This window comes from Delphinus delphis, chromosome 16, assembly GCF_949987515.2.
Source record: "Delphinus delphis chromosome 16, mDelDel1.2, whole genome shotgun sequence".
NCBI classification, from domain to species: Eukaryota; Metazoa; Chordata; class Mammalia; order Artiodactyla; family Delphinidae; genus Delphinus; species Delphinus delphis.
The window spans coordinates 69,661,038-69,682,315 of record NC_082698.1 but is presented as its reverse complement, the minus strand read 5'-3'; the positions used below and the strand labels follow the sequence as shown (position 1 = coordinate 69,682,315).

The window sequence follows — 21,278 nt, the reverse complement described above, 5'->3', positions numbered from 1 at the left end:
ACATAAATAAATCCCCATATCTCAATTCTGTTCAACCTGGATCCTTGAAAAATGAATTCCAGAGATGGCATGCATGCATGACCTAAACACAATCCCTGGAAACATTTCAAATATTTAAAAGATGGCGGACTTCAGAAATTGGATTCCTTTTGGTGAATTAAGGTGGTGAATTTTTTTCTTTTTTTCTTCTTTTTCTTTTTTTGTCCATGTTTGGTATCAGTAAAATGCACAAATCTGAAATTTTCATTTAAGAAAGGGATCTTCAACCTGCCCTATGATACATTTACTCTGGGTTTGCAGCCATTATTCCAAACCAGAAATGAGTTTTTTCCACTCAAGGAACCTCACACAGAGGCAGGCCCGGCTCTCCTGTCTGCCCTGTAATAGGGACGTTGGTAAATAAATTTTGTATATATCTGGGATGGTGAATGAAAGCTTTGGTACTCATGTCCTGTGAGAAGAGGAGACACAGCTGCTTTCCTTGAAAATCTGAAGTGCTGTCACAGGCAAGAATACTTATTTTTTATGGCTGCAAAAGACATTACTAAGACAGTGAGTGAAATTTCTAAAGAAGCAGATGGTAAGTTATTAAAGGAAAAATGTCTAAGTGCAACACAGAGTAGGTCACCTTGTTGAAAAGTGAGGATCCTTCGAAGAACACTTGTAGCCCTGGGATTCTGTCATGTGTGATACTGCATTATTGTAAATGTTGGCTGCATAAAACAGCGCTGACGTGACAAATTGATTTTGGAGATTTTTCCCATTGACTTGGACTTTACACACGTATCCACAGTTATCCTCATAAAATGCATTTGAGGTAGGTAGGGACAAGGAGGTATCACTTTCTTCTCTTAACAGATGCAGAAACAGCAGCTGGGGAGATGAGAGAGATACATGTGGGCAGTGTTACCTCAGTCAGAACCAGGTGCTTCCCAGGAAGCATCACACCTCACTGAAATGTAGCTTTAGTGTTTAAAGAGAAGGTACATTTTTTGTTACAACATGGCTCCTCAATGCAAGCCAACCACTTCATCTGGTGTTCAGTTGAGTCAACAGCAATTGTTTCCAACACTGGGGGAGAAATAGGCAATGCTGGACTTACTAAGAGGTGGTGGGGTGTGTCAGGTTGCAGGATTGCGCCTTCCTCAGGCACTTTCTTCCTCACACATTTTTCAGATAATTTTGATGATACTTAACGTTTGCCATTCTTGTAACAATACTTATGACTTCACCGTATTTTACAATGAAGGTGGGGCTTATGGTGGTTTGAAAGAGTTGTCCAGGGGCCATGAGCTCCTTCATGACAGAGCCAGAGCAAGAATCAGAATATTGTCTTCATGAATCTTGGCCAGGGCTCTTTCAAAACATTGTGCCTCTTCCTTGACAAAAGTCCCAGATAATGGTCCTAAATGCATGCATTTGTTGATTATACAGTGGCTCTCAATGTCCTAAAATTCAGCTTAGTGTTTATTATCAATTATTGCACCTACTTAATGCAAGCCACTGTGGAGGATATAAATATCACCACTCCGTAATTTCTACACAGCCCCTGCTTTATAACAGAGCCACCCCAAATTGCCAAAGAATTCCAGAGTTTCAGATCTAAGTGTGTTAGAGTTTAGTGCACACATTTTTGGATACTTCAAATTGGTAGTCTGCTGACTGATGAGAGGGGCACTGCATTTACCTTGGTCAGATATATCATAGAGAAAGAGCTGATTATATGTCTCAATCCCTCCTCTTTGTTCAAGGGGGAGCATCCACTTCCCTTATTCTCAAGAATGTACCACTTTATTTTTATCCCTACTTAAGTCCGCCTGTAACTTGACACCACAGCTGAAATTTCTTATACTAATATAATCCTAAACACAGGGCTGGTAGAAGGAACTGGGTTTCTTATTAGGTGAGGGACACCCTAGCATAAACACAAAGGAGCTTACAGGGGGGTAAAGGCAAATGAGTGGACACACAGTTAGTTACTGGGACTCAGAACAAAGTCCTGAGCTTGCCTGCAGGCTCTGGCTCTGGCCTACCTCTCCCACCTCCTCTAGCCCCACACCTCTCCTCACCCCTCTCCAGACCAGCTTCCTTCCGGAGCCTCACCAGTATCCTGCTCTCCCGCTGCACCACAGTTATGCTGGGTTATGCTTTCTGCCTGAAAAGCCTTTTTCTTTCTTCTCCTCCTGGTTAATTTCTACTCAGCCTTCAGATTTCAAGTCGTCACTTCCCCAAGGCAGCCTCATAACTCTTAGAACACCACATATGTTCAGGGTCAGGTATAGCATATCTCACCATTGCCTTATCATTTAGAAGGGAGCTGTTCAAAGTGAATGCCCAGTTTGGCCCAATAGCTTCAGCAAGTCCCGCTTTAAGTTCTCACCAAAGAGATCTTGTCAAAATCACTGGAACTAACTACACATCCAACAATCCACTTATCCATCCATCCATCCAGCCAGCCAGCCAGCCAACCATTCACCAGTATTCACTGGGGGCCCTTTATGAGTCAGTCACTGTAGTAGGTACAAGGGATATAGGCTGCCTCCTAACCAGATATATTTGGGGTAGCTGGTGAAGTTTTCTGAACCATTAAGGCCAATCCCAGTCACTTTCTGGAATGGGATCTACATTACCCGGACTGGCCCTAGGACTTTTGCAGTCTTACAGGACTATAGTATCTAAATGGAATCCCTGACTCAGTCATTCTCCGTCCCATGATATGTGGCTGAACCACACTGGCACCATCTTGTCAGCTCCATCTTAGGCCCACAGTCCTACCCCATCTCTTTTTCTGAGTGACTGAGCTTTAGCCTAACTCACAAGGAATGCACCAAACCAGAGGAGTTCCCTATCAACTTTTACCCTTACCTTCAACTGATATGAAAACTTGAAGACTGCTTTTTGCTGACGCAGATGGTTAATGGTCATGAGACACCTGCCCCTGCCCAGGGGGAAGGAAAAGCCCCCAGTTCCAGTTGGTGTGGACGTGCTTCTTACTTGGTAGTCAGATTCTATTTTTATCCTTAGCCCCTTTATATCCCCCTGTACCCCTTGGCAATGCGGAGTGCAGCTGCGAGTGCCTCTGAATCATCTCTCTGCCTGATCCTGCCTGCCTGAATGTTAAGTTACCCACAATAAACTTCATAATTGCACTTCATGGAGTTGCCTGCTTCGTTTTTCAGTCACAGAGTTCCATCTTAGTTCAGATGATATTATTCAATATCTCCGCTTCCCAACATGTGACATTATTTTCTTCACAGCATTGATTACTATCTGAAATTATTCATTTACTTGTTTATTGTCTGTTCCCTACCGCTGCCTCGTGGGAGTGCCTGTCCATCTTATTCATTGAATACTGCCAAAATTCTGACTGATGAAAATTTGTTCAGTGAATCAGTGAATTGGTTCTAGAGAGAAAGTCCTTCTCCTGAGCTCTGATTTGGAGCAAGGCTAATGGATAGCCACTGATGACTGGGAGGTTACAGTGAAAAGACTTGGAGGAATCCCTGCAGTATGTACAACAGAACATAGAGAGGAATCTTTGGGGTGCCCCACCTGGTCTAAATGTTCTTCTTCCTTAGATGAAGGCAGTTTGCAGCCAATGCTGGTCCTCCCAGGGATAACATAGGCTCCTGCAAAAGGGAAGCTGGGCTAACAGGCAACCCTACCTCTCCAGCTGGTAACAGAAACTCCTCTGAGATGACTATAGCAGTCATTCTAAAACTTTAGTGGGACTAATAATCACTTGGGGAATTTGGTGAAAATACAAAGGTCTAGGATGTATCCAACTTCACCAAGCAATGAAATTGAGCAGGACCCTGTGGGGCCCGTGTCCCCCATTTCTTGTTTGTAGAAAAAGGCTTTGTTTCCTAGGCCTTCCCTGAGTTCCAAAGAGCCAGACACAAGCAGTTACTAATTAGGGAAGTGAGGGAATGCAGAAACAAAGGAAAAGCAATTAAGCAAGATAAGTAATGATAATAGTTCAATGATAAGACAGAATCCTAGTTCCTCCTCAAGGAATATACATAACAATCTAATATATATCTTTGAGTTGTTCGGCAGAAACTAAGACCCCCGCCCTGGTAGAGGAGGGTGACTGCAAGCACTCAGACCCCAGACTGGTTGGAACCAGAAGGCTGATGATTAAGACTCTTAAAACACCACCCTGTTACCTCACTACCAACCAATCAGAAGACAGTCATGCACCTGCAGCCCTCACTCCAAATGTTGCCTTTAAAAACCCTTCCCTGAAGGCCATCAGGGAGTTTGGGTCTTTTGAACATGAGCTGCCTGTTCTCCTTGCTTCGTGCCTGCAATAAATACTGTACTTTACCACAACCCAGTGTCAGTAAATTGGCTTTGCTGCTTGGTGGGTGAGTGGACCCAAGTTTGGTTCAGTAACAGCATCTGTGTTCTCTATTAGCTCTCTAGCTAATTCCGATACACACCAAAGTTTGACAGCTACTGCTCTGTATGGCTGCATATCCCAAAATTTATTCCATGGAACACTAGTTCTCAGAGTGTTAATGGTTAATTAAATAAATTATCAGATTAAATGTTTCCCTACTGCAGATGGTTCAGAATCATTAAAATGCAAATATGCATCGTGAATCTCTCAGAGGGGGAAAAGTGTACTATGCTTCCTAAACTTATTTGGCCATGGAACTATTTCCTCTCAGGAACATGTATTAACATCTTCTGCAACTACTGTAGTTAGTGTTCAGAATATACTTTGGTAAACATTTCAAAATTGCAATCACTGACTGCTGGCCTCCCCGCTGCCACCCCCAGCCACCTTCTTGGGAGAACTTCAGATCTATCTTAAGGCAGTACACATTTAACAGCCAGAGTGGCCAATTTTAGATGATTTGGGGGTCACCTAAAACCTTGCTTTTCAAAGTAGTCTGTGAAGCAATCTCCTGCATCACTTGGGAGTTTGTTAGAAATGCAGAATCCCAGATCCCCTCCCCCCACACCAGAGCTACTGAGTTGGAATCTGCATTTTAATAGGATCTCTGGGGGATTCATTCGAACCAATATAGAGAAGTGGTTCTTAATGAGGGCAAGGGTGGGGAGGAGGCAGACAGAAATACATGGGGAGCCATTCAATATGCAATTACTGGCCCTTTCCTCATCATCCCCTATTAGAATTTCTGATTCACTCTTGGAAAAGGAGAGAAGGGGGAAAAGTCCCCCTTGGTACTGATATACTCTCTTGGGTCTTCCTTTCTTTGGCTCCGTTTTTCTAAGCCTGGGCTCCTGACTGAGAGAGTTGGGGACAGCAGTCCTCACAGATTCAGGAAACCCAGCAAGAAGCAAACCCTTCCTGAAATTTAAAGTGTTTAGAAAACAATAAATTATATAAATGAACTTATTTGGATATAATAGAGAGAGAAAAAACTTGGTTGTGACTCAAATTAATTAGTGTAAAAACTGCGTGGGATTTCATTATTGTTCTTAGGCTTCTTAGCACAAGTGAACTAAAAGTAAAACTCAAAGTTAGCCTGTCTCTTTATTCTTGAGAGCTTTCACCTCTATCTCTGAAATACTTTGTCAACTGTACCACTCTGTGGATCATCCAAGTAATCCAGCTTCTTTTTTTCTGTTTCTCTGGCCTTTCTCCAATTTCTGGCCCTTTGCTGTAAACCTAGATTCTCTCCTTTGCCTTGCCTTTTGATTTTCAGCCAGTATTATCATGACGTGCCTCAGTGTGGTTTTCTTTGTATCTATTTTGCTGATGGTTGCTTCTTGAATCTGTGGCAGAGTTTCATAAATTTGTGTGCTGCTATCGTTCTTCATTTGGAAAATTCTTGGCCATTATATCTTCAAATATTCCTTTTGCATCATCCTCTCCTGTCCTTCTGGGGCTCATGTGTATTACACATTTTCAGTGTGTCCTACATATCTTTTGTGTTTTATCCTATGTTTTCCATTCCTATTTTCTTTGTGCTTCAATTTAGGCATTTTCTATTGATCATTTTTGCTGTTCATTAATCCTGTCTTCTGTTTCTTTTTTTTCCCCCATATTTATTTATTTGACTGTGTCGGATCTTAGTTGAGGCATGTGGGATCTTTTAGTTGTGGCATGTGAACTCTTAGTTAGGGCATGGGGGATCTAGTTCCCTGACCAGGGATCGAACCTGGGCCCCTGCATTGGGAGCGCAGAGTCTTCGCCACTGGACCACCAGGGAAGTCCCCTGTCTTCTGTTCCTAAGCTCTATTAAACCCATAATATCATATATTATATTTTTAAATTCTAAAATCTCCATTTGATTCTATTTAGAGATTATAATTCTCTGAAAAATTCTCCATTTTAAAATTGATTTTCTCAATTTTCTTGAACATATTAGACATAGACATTTTAAAGTTCTATTTTCTTGAACATATTAATCATAGTTAAAGTCCTTCTCTGCTAACTCCAATGTGTATGTCACCTGTGGTTCTATTCCTATTGAATGTTTTTTCTTGTGGTTTTTAGTAATATGGTCCTGAATCACAGTATGTCTAGAATTTTTTTTATTGAATGCTGGTCATTGTGTGTAAAAATTATATAGTTCCAAATGACTTTTTATTTCTTCATGGTGGGTTTATGCTTTCCTCTGCTAGGCAGATGAAATTGAAATTGATCATCTTAAACCAATCAGGGAATGAACTGCATTGAGGCTGACTTTTAGTTTTGATAAGGTTCAGTCTGCCTCTGACTTGTGTTACTAAGATGTTGTCCTTCAGGATTTTCTCAACTATCAGTAAATGTCTGGTGTGTTCACTGGTCTCCCTTCTCCTGGCAGGTCTAGTTTGTGTCTCTTTAGCATTATGAAACAGCAGAAAATTTCTTTCTGATTTTCAGAAGTTTTTGACATAGCTTGCAAGTCCTGAAGTCTACTCTTTGTTTCCCCAGTACCATAAGTCTATGAAAAACATGTTAGTGTTTCAGAAGTTTTCTGCTTAGCTTTTTAATCACCTGCCCTCACAACTTCAGAAATTTGCAAATGTCAGGTATATTGAGGGTTTTGTGTTTGAGGTCCCTTAAGCCTTTAATTATACCTCTGTAGCCCCACAAGACCATTCAAATCTCTGCTGGTTTTTCTTCCTCACAGCAGTCTGGAAAAATCTCAGATTGACAATCTCTTATAATTTGCATATGCCCCAAGGGAAAAAGTGACTGCAGATGCCAGAGAACTGAAGTTCTCTCCTCTTGAGAAATTTAGCCATTTAAAAAAAAATGAAATTTATTTATTTTATTTTTGGCTGTGTTGGGTCTTCACTGCTGCGCGCGGGCTTTCTCTAGTTGTGGCGAGCGGGGGCTATGCTTCGTTGCGGTGTGCGGGCTTCTCATTGGGGTGGCTTCTCTTGTTGTGGAGCACGGGCTCTAGGCACGCAGGCTTCAGTAGTTGTGGCGCGGGCTCAGTAGTTGTGGCTTGCGGGCTCTAGAGCGCAGGCTCAGTAGTTGTGGTACATGGGCTTAGATGCTCCGTGGCATGTGGGATCTTCCCGGACCAGGGATTGAACCCATGTCCCCTACATTGTCAGGTGGATTCTTAACTGCTGTGCCACCAGGAAAGTCCCTCAGAACTGAATATTCTTATCTTGCCTTTTGGGTTGACACTTTGATCACATAATTTCTCTGGCTTTTCATTTTGGTTTCACTCTGGATGCTATTTCTTGGATCACCCTCAGCTCTGAGCCATGCTTATCTCTCAATCCCTCCCCCAGCAGAGGTTCCCAACACAGATCAAGTGTTTTAGGCTACCACCTGATCAGATGGAAGATTACCAGGAAAACACTATTATGAAATTAAAACAGTATAAGCTGAACACAGAGTGAGCCAAATGTAAGAAATCATTTTTGGTGGAAGAATGATTTTTGTATCCATAAGTAATGTTCACCTAACAAAAGAAAAGGAAGTATTTCCTCTAGATATTCATTATTTAAAGAATGCTTTTCATCTGAAATATTACCATGTTTTCCTAATACTGAATCCAAAAAGCAAACGTCTGATATCTTGAAAATAGAGCCTATTACTTCCAATCCTTTGATGACAGAAAATAGGAAAAATAATGGATTAAAGATTTTTGCGAGGCCTCGGATCCTGAAATATTACATGGCAACTTACAGCTCAAAATAAACTTTTCCTATTCACGTTGAAATCTTATAAGAGAGAGAAGGGGAGAGAGAGAAAAGGAAGTTGAACAGACATGTGCAGTAATCACACAGTATGAGGTTATCACTGGTCTGATGTGCTTCTTCAAACCAGTTATATGAACCCTTGAAGGCAAGGTCCCTCTGTAGCTCAGTAATCCAGAGAATTTCAGATGATCTGAGATCTAATAGACCTATTTTATTAGCACAATAGTTATTAGAAATAATACTAAAATGTGTATTTCTTTTTTATTTTTTTTTCTGGCTGAGTTGGGTCTTCATTGCTGCACGCAGGCTTTCTCTAGTTGCGGCCAGAGGGGGCTACTCTTCGTTGCGGTGCGCAGGCTTCTCATTGTGGTAGCTTCTCTTGTTGCGGAGCACGGGCTGTAGGCGCGGGCTTCAGTAGTTGTGGCTCAGTGGGCTCTAGAGTGCAGGCTCAGTAGTTGTGGTGCACAGGCTTAGTTGCTCCATGGCATGAGGGATCTTCCTGGACCAGGGCTTGAACCTGTGTCCCCTGCATTGGCAGGCAGATTCTTAACAACTGCGCCACCAGGGAAGCCCTAAAATATGTATTTCTACTCAAGAGAATCAACCTCAATAAATGTACTTACTTTGTTTACCAAATGACCACTTAAATTGTTCCTCAAAATTTCCAACATTGGGGGGCTTCCCTGGTGGCGCAGTGGTTGAGGGTCCGCCTGCCGATGCAGGGGACACGAGTTCGTGCCCCGGTCCGGGAGGATCCCGCATGCCGTGGAGCGGCTGGGCCCATGAGCCATGGCCACTGAGCCTGCGCGTCCGGAGCCTGTGCTCCGCAGCGGGAGAGGCCGCGGCGGTGAGAGGCCCGCGTACCGCAAAAAAAAAAAAAAAAAAAAATTTCCAGCATTGGTCATCAACTCCTTGAATCTACTTGAGGTAAACATACTATTCTTTCTCCTCATTTTGCGTCATTATAATGTTTATTCATACATCAGCCTAATGCTGATTATTACTGTGCATCCTGTCTGAAGAGCTTGGAGTAGATTGTTTTAGTACTTTGTGCCATAGCAGTCATTTAAAAATTACTAGTAATGATTCCAGTGGATAAAACATTCATTAGTCTTTCATAAATAGAAACTGCTCTAAACATGAACAAAATGTCCATCTCATTTCTTTGCTAATGCCATGTTTCATTCAACTAAAGATATTTCCTGCAGCCTTTACCTTAAAGGGTTGGCATAGAAAGTGAGAGAAAATTAAAATCATCTCATATCAATCAAAACCTTGGGACATTTGCTAATATGCTTCAGAGCTATTGCAGGGGAGGAAAATAATTTTCCCTCTACCCTTCTAGGTTCTTGGCTGAGACTCCCCTGTAATAAAAGACAGATTAACAAGAGAAAAACAATTTTAAATACATATACAGCTACGTATAGATATGAGAGCCCCACAAAGATAGTGACCAAAGCACACAAAGAAACAATAAATTTGTGGAGAATGACAAGACAATGGGTTTTGGGCTAGGGGTAGTAAAATGATGAAGAAGTAACAAGGTTTGTTTAATACAGCCTTGTTGGCCGTTAATTCCCTGACTCTGGTGACAATGATGCCTCTTACCCTCCTGGTACAGGGATTGTAACTTACTTTCTTTTTTTTTTGCGGTACGCGGGCCTCTCACTGTTGTGGCCTCTCCCGCTTTGGAGCACAGGCTCCGGATGCGCAGGCTCAGCAGCCATGGCTCATGGGCCCAGCCGCTCCGCGGCATGTGGGATCTTCCCGGACCAGGGCGTGAACCCGTGTCCCCTGCATCGGACTCTCAACCACTGCGCCACCAGGGAAGCCCAGGGAGTGTAACTTTGATGTGGAAGATTTATCTTTAAGGGGGACAAAAGGGTAGGAGAATCCTTTTTGCACCAGCTGTTTCTCAAGTACTTTTACTCAAAATAATCAATATGTCAAAGTGGCATATAGATTGGGGTGACATATTCTGAACCCCTACACTATTTACCTAACTTAAGCTAGATGTGCTTCATCATCCACAACTCAGACATTGTTGCGGCATTTTTGCCTTAAAGATGGACAGGACTTTAGAGATCTTTAGTCTCCTTCCTATTTTATACTTGGGGAAACTGAGATATGGATTGATATCATGACTTTCTGAGAATCACCTAGAGAGTAGCAGGGAAAGAAGGACAATCTGAGTCTCTTAATTTTCTTAAACTTGAAGCTCCTTGAGAGCAAGTAAAAAATTTACTTTTCTTCAGAAACTTACTTTTCTCTTACACTGCATCTCTCTATAAAAAAATACCTAAATCAGATTCAGGATTTATATTGTGTGTTGTATGCTACCTTTGTGCAAATAGAAAAAGGACATAATAGGAAATATATATTTGTAAAAGGAAACAATGGAAAGATAAACTAAAAACTAAAAAATTAGTTCCCTTTCTTAGGGGAGGGAGAGAACAGGAAGGAGGGGAGAGGGATACAATGAAGACTTCTCTGAATTACTTTGTTTTATGATTTTGATTTTGGAATCATGTAAATGTTTTGCATAATAAAAAACCAATTTAAACGTGTAAAACTGAAAGTAATGACAAAAATTCACAAATAACTAAAGGAATGAAAAGTAGAAACCAACATAATTACAGTTAGGAATGATTTTTAGTGGTCTACTTTCCAGTGGTGATATTCAAACATAACGATGAAAGACTCAACGCTGATGAATATTTCTAATGAAAGGAAAGCCAGCAGCAAATGTATGTATTCTGCTTTGATGCAGTCTATTTATCCTCAAAAATTGTGTAATATATGTTTCATGGCCAATCTCAGACTGTGTCATTCTTAAAGATGGTATGTACTAGTTCTGATTTGGGCTGTATAGGCAGATTAAATTCAGATCCACTATCTACTACTCATGTCACCTTGGGCAAATTAGTTAATTTCTCTATGCTTTCATTTGCATATATATAAAGTGCAAATAGTGATGGTTCCTACCTTAAGGACTTGCTGTGAAGATTAATGTAGATAACCCACGTAAAGAATTTAGCACAATCTCAGGTATATGGTGAGAGCTCAATAAATTTTAGCAATTATTTAAAGAAACACTGCTTCAACAAGTAAAAATAACTAAAAAATAAATAACTAAAAAATAAATAGATTTTATATTAAAAATGTTAACTACATTATACATACAAAAGAGTATATATAATATACGGGAATAATTTTTTTAAATAATAAAATGAACACTCAGGTACTCCTACCCAGCTCAAGATACAGAACATTTATAAGGGATTTTCAAGTCCCTGCAAATAATACTTTCTTTAGTTTTGTTTTAGAAATTTTTAAACAATGAGGTTTTACTGTGTCTTTTGTGATCAATCTTTTCTCAACATTTCTTTATTTAGGATTCATACGTGCTGCATTTCACTCAGTTTCATGGTTGTAAGATGCTCTATTACATGAATGCACCACAACTATTTTAAAAATTCACTCTACTATCGATGAGCATTTGGACTGATTTCAGTTTTTTGCTATTACTAGTGTCAAATGACAAAAATAATACAATTTAGTGATGAGTGTGATGACTTAACTTCCAGAGACAAAGTATATGTGGTTACTGTAATCAGAATGGTTTTACCCACAGACACCTTTGGTAGCACCTTATTGATGTCCCTTGGACTGAAATAGATGGGCAGCCATTTTGTTTGGTACCAGAGATCTAAGTCATTGACAACCATGTTCTCATCCCAATTTCCAACCTGAGCCAGCTCACAGGGCCCTGTGAATGGAGGGGAACCTAGTCAACTTGATCAAGGATCCTGCAACACTGGCACAATTATGTACTGTAAATCTGTTATTAGCCTTTCCCACAGGAATCTGTGGCTGTTTACCAGAGTTAATCCACAGTAGGCAAAGTAAAATACCCAGATTCTTCAGGACTGACTTCTCTGAATAAGTCTCTTTTACTTCTCAGAGCTCTGAGCTGATACACAACCCCAAGGACCCAAAAGGCCCTTGAGTTTTATCAGTAAAAGTAGGGGCTTTGGAGTTGAGGTGAAAAATGGAATTTTAACCTAAATCCACATGGCAGTTGGCCTAGGAGGTCTGCAAAGCCATACTGTGCTAATCTTTGAAAATATGATTGAAATAGATTTAATCAGCTACTGGAAACATCCCCACGTTGGCATCCTCGCCTTTGCAGTAAAGCTTTTGTGATAGGAGAGGCCCAGTAGAAGTCCATAGATTTGCTTCCCCCAAATAGTATACAATAATTAATACTACATCCCTGAGGTAATTGCAAAGATCACTGCCACTGTCAAATCTCGAAAGCTGCAGGGCCATTGATTCATTTCACATCAACATTAACTCATCTGTTTGGTCCATGCAGAATACAGATGAATCTGGAATAATGACAGTGGATTATTGCAATTACTACTGCAGATGTTACAGGTGTGGACTCCTTGCAGGAACAACAGCTGGTATTAGCTATTGATCTGGATAATGATTTCCCCCCTCTATTCTGAATAGCAAAAAACACCAGAAGCAGTTTGCTTTCATCTGTCAGGGGTAGCACTATACTTCCATCATCTTCATTTGGAGCTATGTCAACATTCTGGGTTTTTGCAATAAACTAGTCCACAGAAACCAAAGGTGTCTCACCATTCTATAGTACAGTGTGTTAGTTCATTACATGGATGACTTATGCTGATTGGACCAGGTAAGTAGGAAGTAACAGGTACTTTAGGTGCCTTGGTAAAATACTTGCAAGCTGGAGGTGGGAGAAACACCCCATGAAAATTCAAGGTATGCCATCTTGGTGAAACTTCTAGTTGAGTGGCTTGGGAAATGTGGTTATCTCCTAAAAAAAGGAAGACAAATTGCTATACCTTATACTCTTATCACTAGGAAGGCTTGATGGGTTTCTTTGGATTTTAAAGGCAACATACACCACATTTGAATGTGCTGTTCTGACACAGTACAGGTGATGACCTGTAAGTTTGCCCGCTTTGAACGCGCTTAGAATAAAAGAAGCTCTGCAGCTGGTCTAGACTGCTGTGCAAGCTGTTGTGCGCTTCGAGTGTTATGACCCAGCAGAGCCAGCAGCTGGAGATGCTGTAGGGAGCTCTGAGATATGCTCTAGGAGAATCAGAGTGCATATCCTTAGGATTTGAGAGCCAAGCCATGCCCTCTTCTGAATATAATCATTCTGCATTTATGAAATAATTCTTAGCTTTCTACTGGGACCTAGAAGAGGCTGAATGCTGAAACAAATCACCATATGAACATGCAACTTAAGTAGTCCATCATGACTTAGGTACTACCTCATCCATCGAACCATAAAACCGGATGTTCGTAGAGCACTCCGTGATCACAGGGAAGAGAAAGAGCTATCTCTGAGACTGACGGTCAGCAGATGTTGAAGACTAAACTAAGTTGTGTGAGCAGCAGGCTCAAGCTCCCAGGGCACCTGTTCCTGTCGTTGCCATCTCTGGCTCAACTCATACCTCTGGTCTTTTAAAGAGTTCCCTATGACTGACTGAAGAAGGAGTTCCCTATGACTAGTTATCTGGGCCTTGCTCATGGATGGTCTCACACAACATGTTAGCTAGGAAGAGACTTATGACAATGTTAAATGAACTTGTGAGAACTAACATATATAGTAGATGTTCCATAAATGTTAGTCTAGCTCAGCAATTTCCAAACTATATTCTGTAGGACGTCACTAAATAAGATACTCAAAAAGAATTTCTGGTCTAATAATTTTGAAGATTTTTGAATAGAAACTTAAAAAAAAACCTGCAGGAATTCTCAAGGAGATAAGATACCGAGACACATTTTGAATTTCAGCATTTCCTAAACTTATTTGACCTTAAGAACCCTTCTTTGCAGAGCATTTCACAGGAATAGTGCTTTACAAAATCTACTGTGGGGCTTGTGATTTTTAATAATTTAGACTTTGACAGAATGTTAGTTTTGCTAGCCAGGAATGAAAGTGTTAAATTTTTATACTAATCACTAGAATGTAAGATATGCTCTTCCTGCTTATTCTAAAGGACTAGACTTCGTAGTTCAGAAAGAAATTTTAATAGAAAACCCTTGCCATGAGGGTAATGTAGGTGACATTACCTAAAAGGAGGTAAATCAAGTTTAGTGATGATTTTTCCATTTTGTAATAGGGATTAGGGTTATAAGGAGATCACAGCTCTGTGAATCCAATTAGGATATAATGAAATGCAGTCTTTGAGCTTCCAAACCATTGATTTAGAAAGAGAAAAAATATGATAATAAGCATGATATTTGCACTATGATTACACATTAGGCTATTCAGATTATTAAAATCATTCTTACTGTCAAAACTGAATGTACCTAATTTTGCATTGAAGTTCAGGGAGTCGGCAGTATATTACACTTTCTTTTGAGACACTGGTGGAAGGCATTATAAACAAGATAAGGACATGTTAGGATAAAGAAAAAAATGAGATCTATTTACAAATGACTTTTTGTTATTAATGAGCTTTCATAATAGACCATATCAACATTATTATGTGTAGAAAGAACAACAAAAAAAATGATCGATCAAGCCAAATTTCTGAGAACTCTATTAATTTGAGAAGCCCAGGAGTGAGTCTGCCTATATCCAAGTTTAATTTTGATCCCATCCTTACTATCAAATTCAACATTTAATGTTCTGTTTGTAAGGGAAACGAGATGAAGAGGTAGTAAAGTATAAGGGGGTGGGGTTTGTTTGTTTGTTTTGCAAGCACCATATCTAGCTCTATTGCACCTATTACATAATATTGTAGACCAGCTCCTCTCAACCTGGATTTTGGGAGAGAATTAAACTGTGATGCCCTCAGAAATCCATTGTGCACAATGAATTAACTTCCCTCCTATGCATCAAGAGCATCAAGAACACAGCTAGCTATGTCCCATCCTTGGAATCACTGAGGAAATTGTCATTCAAATAATACTCTTTAGGGCTAATTCTCTAGTGGAACCTAGTTTGATAGGGGCTGCTCTGGACTACTGATTCTAAAATACCAGTCAATGAAAGCTTAAAAAATTCCTACATATTCTGATTCAGTTGATCAGGAATAGATTCAATAGCAGGTTATAAATATTCCTGTAGGTATTTCTGATGTAACCAAGTCTAGGAACCACTGCTGCAGATATAAACATTGGTTACCAAGATGCCTTATGAAACAAGGGTTCTGTGGCCCAAAGTGCTCCTGTTCATAGTTAAAAAATAATTATCCCAAGTTTATAAAACTTATTTTAACATGGAAAACTTTTTTGCTGGATACCTGTAGTCATCTTGTGGTACTAGAGTGCCACAGAAGCACTTTGGGAAGTGAGATGCTAGAGAATAGCTGGTGGCGTCTGTGAAGGTTGACTTTAGTAGAATCTTTTCCAACTAATTTCAACCCAACCTTCTTGCTATATTACATTTAGAAATCCATCCTTTTGGGTCTTGGAAGTTTCTCAATTTCAAGAGTCCTTTGTTTTTTAAACTTACCCTACCTCACTTATTACAAAATAAATTTCAGATGGATCAAAGTTCTAAATGTTTATTTTTTAATCCTTAAAATTAAATGAAGAAAAAAAAGAATAATTAAAAAAATTTTTGGAGTGGAGATGGCCTTCCTACATAAGACAAAAAACCTATAAGCAATAAAGAAAGGGTTGATAAATTTATTACATAAAATTGAATACTTCTGTGCAGCAATTGTGTCTAAATATGACACACGCTCATACAGGTACATATGGCTATATACTCACCATATAAAAGAGGAAAATATTTGTAATATATATGTTAGGCAAGGGATAATTTCTTTAACAGGCAAAAAACTCTTAGAATTCAGTAAGAAAATGACAGGCAACCTAAGAGAAACTATACATATGAACAGACAGTTCAGAGTACTAACTACAAATTCTCAATTTATATTTTAAAAGAGGGAGCTAAATATGGTCCCGCCAAAGGTCTTTATGCTTACTGTTTCATCTGCCTAAATCACTCTTTCCCCAGATATCTATCCTTTACATTCACACCTTCACCTATGAAGCTTTTGCTTATATGTCACTTTCTTATGAGGCATCCCCTATTCAAAATTGCTCCCCTGACTGCCAGCATTTCCTATTCCCCTTCCCCACTTTACTTTTCTTCTGGTACTTACAACTATTGGCTATACTATTTTTTTTCTTATTTATTTGGTTATTGTTCATTTCTCCCCATTAGAAGGCAACGTTCATAAGCTCAGGGAGCTTTGTCTCTTGTGCTTACTGCTATATCCCTCACACCAGACTGGTACCTGGAACAAAGTAGGAATTAATTATTTGTTGAATTAATGAATGAATAAAGATATGCTCAAGTCTGTTACAATAAAAGAAGTGCAGGTCAAAACAACCAGGTTTTCATTTTGACTCTGTAATGGTAACCTGTCAAAATCAAAATATATGAATCCCTCCCTTGATGCTAAAGCCTATACAGGGGTTTTATTCTTGTAATTCAAGAACCAGACTCTTCATCTTTGTCTCCAATCCTGATTATGTAGTTCACTTCCTTTATTAATGATGTCACTGATGTCTAGTTCTTGACCCCGCCCTCTCTCTCTCAGTGTCTCCATGCATGCTTATCTGGATGACTCCAGCTGTTTTTGGTTTCCCATCTCCAGCCTTGTCCAGTGCCCCACTAACCAGAAATATAGCTCTGCACCTGCCTCTTCCACGTTCAGATGCCTCTGTGGTCTGTTCGTCGCCATAGCAGTCCAGGTCCTCCATGATCTAGTCAACTGCCCTTCAGTCTCCCCTCCTAAACATGCACAGGCCAAGTTCCAGTCTCCTGAACATACCCAGAACTTTCTTCCTTTATAGTAGTTCGTTGTTCTTTTATGAGGTGGTCACAAGAGGGGCACAGGAGAAGCTCAGGAAAAGCAAGTGTGTTATAATGACTGATCCTAGAGACAGAGGCACGCCACACCAGGCAGGGCCATGGGAGGAACACCAGGTTTTGATCAGCTGGCAGATGACAGGAGCCAGAGGAAAGCCAGAACTAGAGCCTTTAAGGGGTTTCCCTGGGAAAGGCCAGGCCGGCCAGGGGAGATAGTTTAGGATTGGCTAGTTTGAATAACTTTGGCAGGCTCTATGCCTTCGTGGTGGTCCCTGGTTGCCTGGCACTTGGCCCTGAGATGATTAAAGCAGAAGAATGTTGCCTCCACGGGTGTAGGGGCCAGAAGAGGAGGTAGGGCTCTGGAATGGTAAATTTGCATGTCAAAGGCCTGCTCGCAGCTGGGTCTTTTGCTATCTCTACTGGTTAGCCCCAGGAGAGGCAGTCTCTACTCAGCCAGAAAGGTTTGTAAGATGTCCAAACATCATAGTATATAGAAAATGAACAATATAAACAATATAGTAGTACTCTGTCTATGCTGTTTTCACAACCTACAATACATTTTGCCAAACATTCCCTTTTTTCCATATCTATTATTGAAATTGTATTTAGCCTTTAAGTCCCAGTTCAAATATTAGTTCCCCCTGGGAAGTTTTCTGATGTCTCCCAGCAGGAAACACTATTTCCCCACTGTGCTCCCATAACACTTTGTAATTTTCCTTTTACATCCTGCCTTGGTAATTTGTGTACTGCGCTATTTCACTTCACAGTGTTACCCCAGAGGAATGCTGACCCCCACTAATCACCCTGCATTTGCTCCTGTTCAGTCTATGAAACGAGGAGGGAAATGGCTCCCGTCCCTCTCTGCTAACACTCTACAGATGCTAGGAGGCAGCTCCTTGGCTCTGTTGCTGTGGTAGGTACCAGTGCTATAGATCAGAGCCTCCCTCTTGCGGAACAGTCTTCAGAGTTGCTGAAAAATCAGCCATGGAAGACCTAAACTTATGAAAAATTTCTGCATTCACTTTATTTGAACATCACAGAGGTCAGTGTGATGGAAAATCAAGGGTGGTACAGGAACTCTGTAGCTTCCACCACAGGTTAAGGCAGAGAACCAGTTTTTACACTATCCCTCACCAGGCTTGCTCTGTGATTGATCCTATGTGATTAATTCCCTTGGTCTTTCCAGAGACAGGACCTAGCAGGAAACATGCTGAGACATGGATACTATGATATTCACCTTATGTGGCCTCTTCTACCCCAGCTCTTTAGTGAGAACACTGATAGTACTATTGACAGACTGGAAATATTAGATTTTTAGAAGACCCATGGGATGTAGACATGTACTCAAAGATGCTGGGTCTCATGCCCTTTCCTTCCAACCCAACATTAGAGGGGCCCATAGAGGGGCCCTCCCAGAGCACACAGTGGTCTCCAGGATTGGTGGGGCTGAAACTCATTCGAGTAATGCTGAATGTGGCTTGTCACTCCAGAATCTCCTTCCCTAGATGTGCTCTCTTTCAGAGGCTCTCCCAGTGGTGTGCTAGTAGATGTTTTATAACTGGCTTGGGGGGTAGGGGTGAGGAAGGCCCCAATTTATAGCACTTGCCATTTTCCTTGCTGTAAATGCTCACTCCATGGCCAATTTCATGACTACCAACGCACAGTCACCGAATGGGGAGCTGGGAAGAGAGGCCCACACTGGGCTCTCTTTAACTGATAGGAACTGGCTCTAGCACGTTTCTGCATTCTCTGTCTCTCTGTGCAATTGGTTCTGTCTCCAACCAGAAATGCCTCTGTGTGTCAGCTCTAGTTATGGACACTGAGTTCTCCCAGGAATCTCCCCAGCCTCCATGTAAACCTGTGGATGCACAGAGTGAGAAGTGGGAGTGCTTGTCATCATGTTGCCTATTGTGCATGTCCAATAGTGTATGCCCCAATCTCAGCCTTGGCCCACTTGAGAAATACTGTTTCACACATTGCTAGTGTTGACTAAATAAATACTGATTGCTATTAAATACTGATCCTCAAGCACCTAGCCTTGAGGATCTCAAAGTGGCTTGTGTTAAAAACCGAATTATTGGGTTGGGCAAAAAATTTGTTCGGGTCCTTCCGTAACACCTCATAAGCATATCTGCCATTTAAATAAATTGTTTAAGATAAACTTCCTTAGGGATTTCTGAGTCCTTCTGATGTCCTTTTACAAAATGCTTAAATGAGGATCTACTCTAAACAACAAATAGAACTAGCTTTTGACCTTTTTAATAAACTAGAAGATGAACAAATTTATCTAACTGTTGGTTAGATAAATGACAAGTTGGGAGTCAATTTATTACTCTTCAACTGTGTGTGTGTGTGTGTGTGTGTGTGTGTGTGTGTGTGTGTGTGTGTTTATGTGTGTGTGACTCCCTGGTTATCCATATCTTAGCTTTCCACAGTTCAATTTATTGGGGACATTGTAACATCAAATGTGCCATTCTTCTAACCTTTCTGAAAGTTTCAATACCTGGCTTATAACGTCGGGGGAGAAATGCACTTCTTCTCTATCGATGGGTTTGGGGCTGTTGTCTCTCTTTTGCCTATCAGAAACTAAGAGAGTTTGAAGCTGGATGTTTTGCCTACTACTAGGAGTCATAATTGGAACTGGGGAAAAGGTAAAGTGCTGGTGTTTTTGCACTAGCACTGCTTACCACTGAGGCTTACTCAGGTTCCAGCTCAGTTCTGCCGGCATGCTTAGAATGAGGTGATGCTAAGGTTATGGTGAGTGTGGGCCAACTCCTAGGTGAGGGCTGACTGGAGCCAATCACCAGTTCTCAAAGGGCAGGTGGTAAAAACTGAGCAAACTCTTATGAGGATCAGTGACATTTTTACATTTGTTTTTCTGGTAATGAAAGAAGTAGTCATTGAAGGAAACTTACAAAGTACAGGAAAGCATAAAATCATGCCAAATCTCAGAAAGAGCAACAGTTAACATTATAAATAAAAAAATTAGACTGATATTGTGTGTGCATAGTTTATATGAATCTTGTCATTAATATTCTTAATGACACTATATTATTCTATCCTATGAATTACTGTAGCTGATTTAACTCTTACTATTCAACAAAAGAATGATTTCACTGTGATAATAAAAAGTTAAAGAACATCCTTGTACCTAAATCTTGTCTATCTCTTGGATGATTTGATAGAGATGGAATTATAGACGTAAAACTGTTAGATAAAAAAGTAAAGACAGTTTTAAGGTTCTTGTTTTACAGACCTGAAATTGCTTTTGAAAAAGGGTTTCAAAGATTGTATTTCCATGAGCTTCTCCCAAGAAAACAAGGGTGAAAGCCCTTCTTATTTTAAGATATATAATATAGTATAACTAATATAATATAAATAGAATGGAATGGACCCTTGCGAAGTTCCTATCTTTTAAGCTTTATGTGCCATAAAGCTAATGCTCTGGAGAGAACAGGAAGTGTTCTTGCATCACAATCCTGCATCACTCACCACCGAAGTGCAAGCTGCCAAATGGGAAGGAAGAAGAGGCGCCAGCAAAGTTTCTGGGGCTATGCAGATACTCAGCTCAGCTGGAGAGCTTGCTGGGTGGAATTTCTCTGGTTACGTTCCTTTGCGCTGGAACACCAAGCATAAGGTATCTGACAAACAAGATGTAATATGACAAATAAGGTGTGGCCTCAGGTGTATTCCCGAATGAGTGGCTGTCGCACCCGCCTTCTAAGTAGGTGGTAATAAGGATTAAGAGTCTAATCCTATCATTTTGCTGCTGTTTTTATTTATCATGTAGGGTGTAATTATAGTGTTTCCTTTTTAAATGGCTCTTAATGTGTTTGGCCAAGGGGGAAAACCAAAGCTGTTGGTAAAAGTCAGGTGTTTCACTGTCTGTCTCTATTATGTTCCCTGGTTGCAGTTTCAGCAGCCCTGCCCGGGAGGACTAACTTTTTACAAATAGGTCAACAAATCTATTGATTTTGACCAACATCCCCAGATTTTGAAAAACACAATGGCCTTCCCCCTGCCTGCTCTTTCTTATTACTTGTGAAATTATTATCAAGTAATGATGCTAATAGCATTACTAATAGAAAACACTACTGCTCTTAGGTATCCTTCCTGAATATTCTACGCAGAAACAAAGATATATGTATGTATATGAACACTTAAAAACAAACCCACATGGACCCAGACTACATACATGCATACTGTTCTTAGTTCACTTTACAATATGTCCTGAACCTCTCTTTTCTTTCCTTTCCTTTCCTTTTTTAACAGCAAC

The 21,278-nt window shown here is 40.4% G+C and overlaps 1 long non-coding RNA gene across 1 annotated transcript in view; it reads right to left on the bottom strand.

Annotated features, from left to right (window-relative positions):
- Positions 1–21,278, bottom strand: part of LOC132440000 (uncharacterized) — a 137,100-nt gene that overhangs the window by 5,489 nt on the left and 110,333 nt on the right. The gene's annotated exons all lie outside the window — the stretch shown is intronic.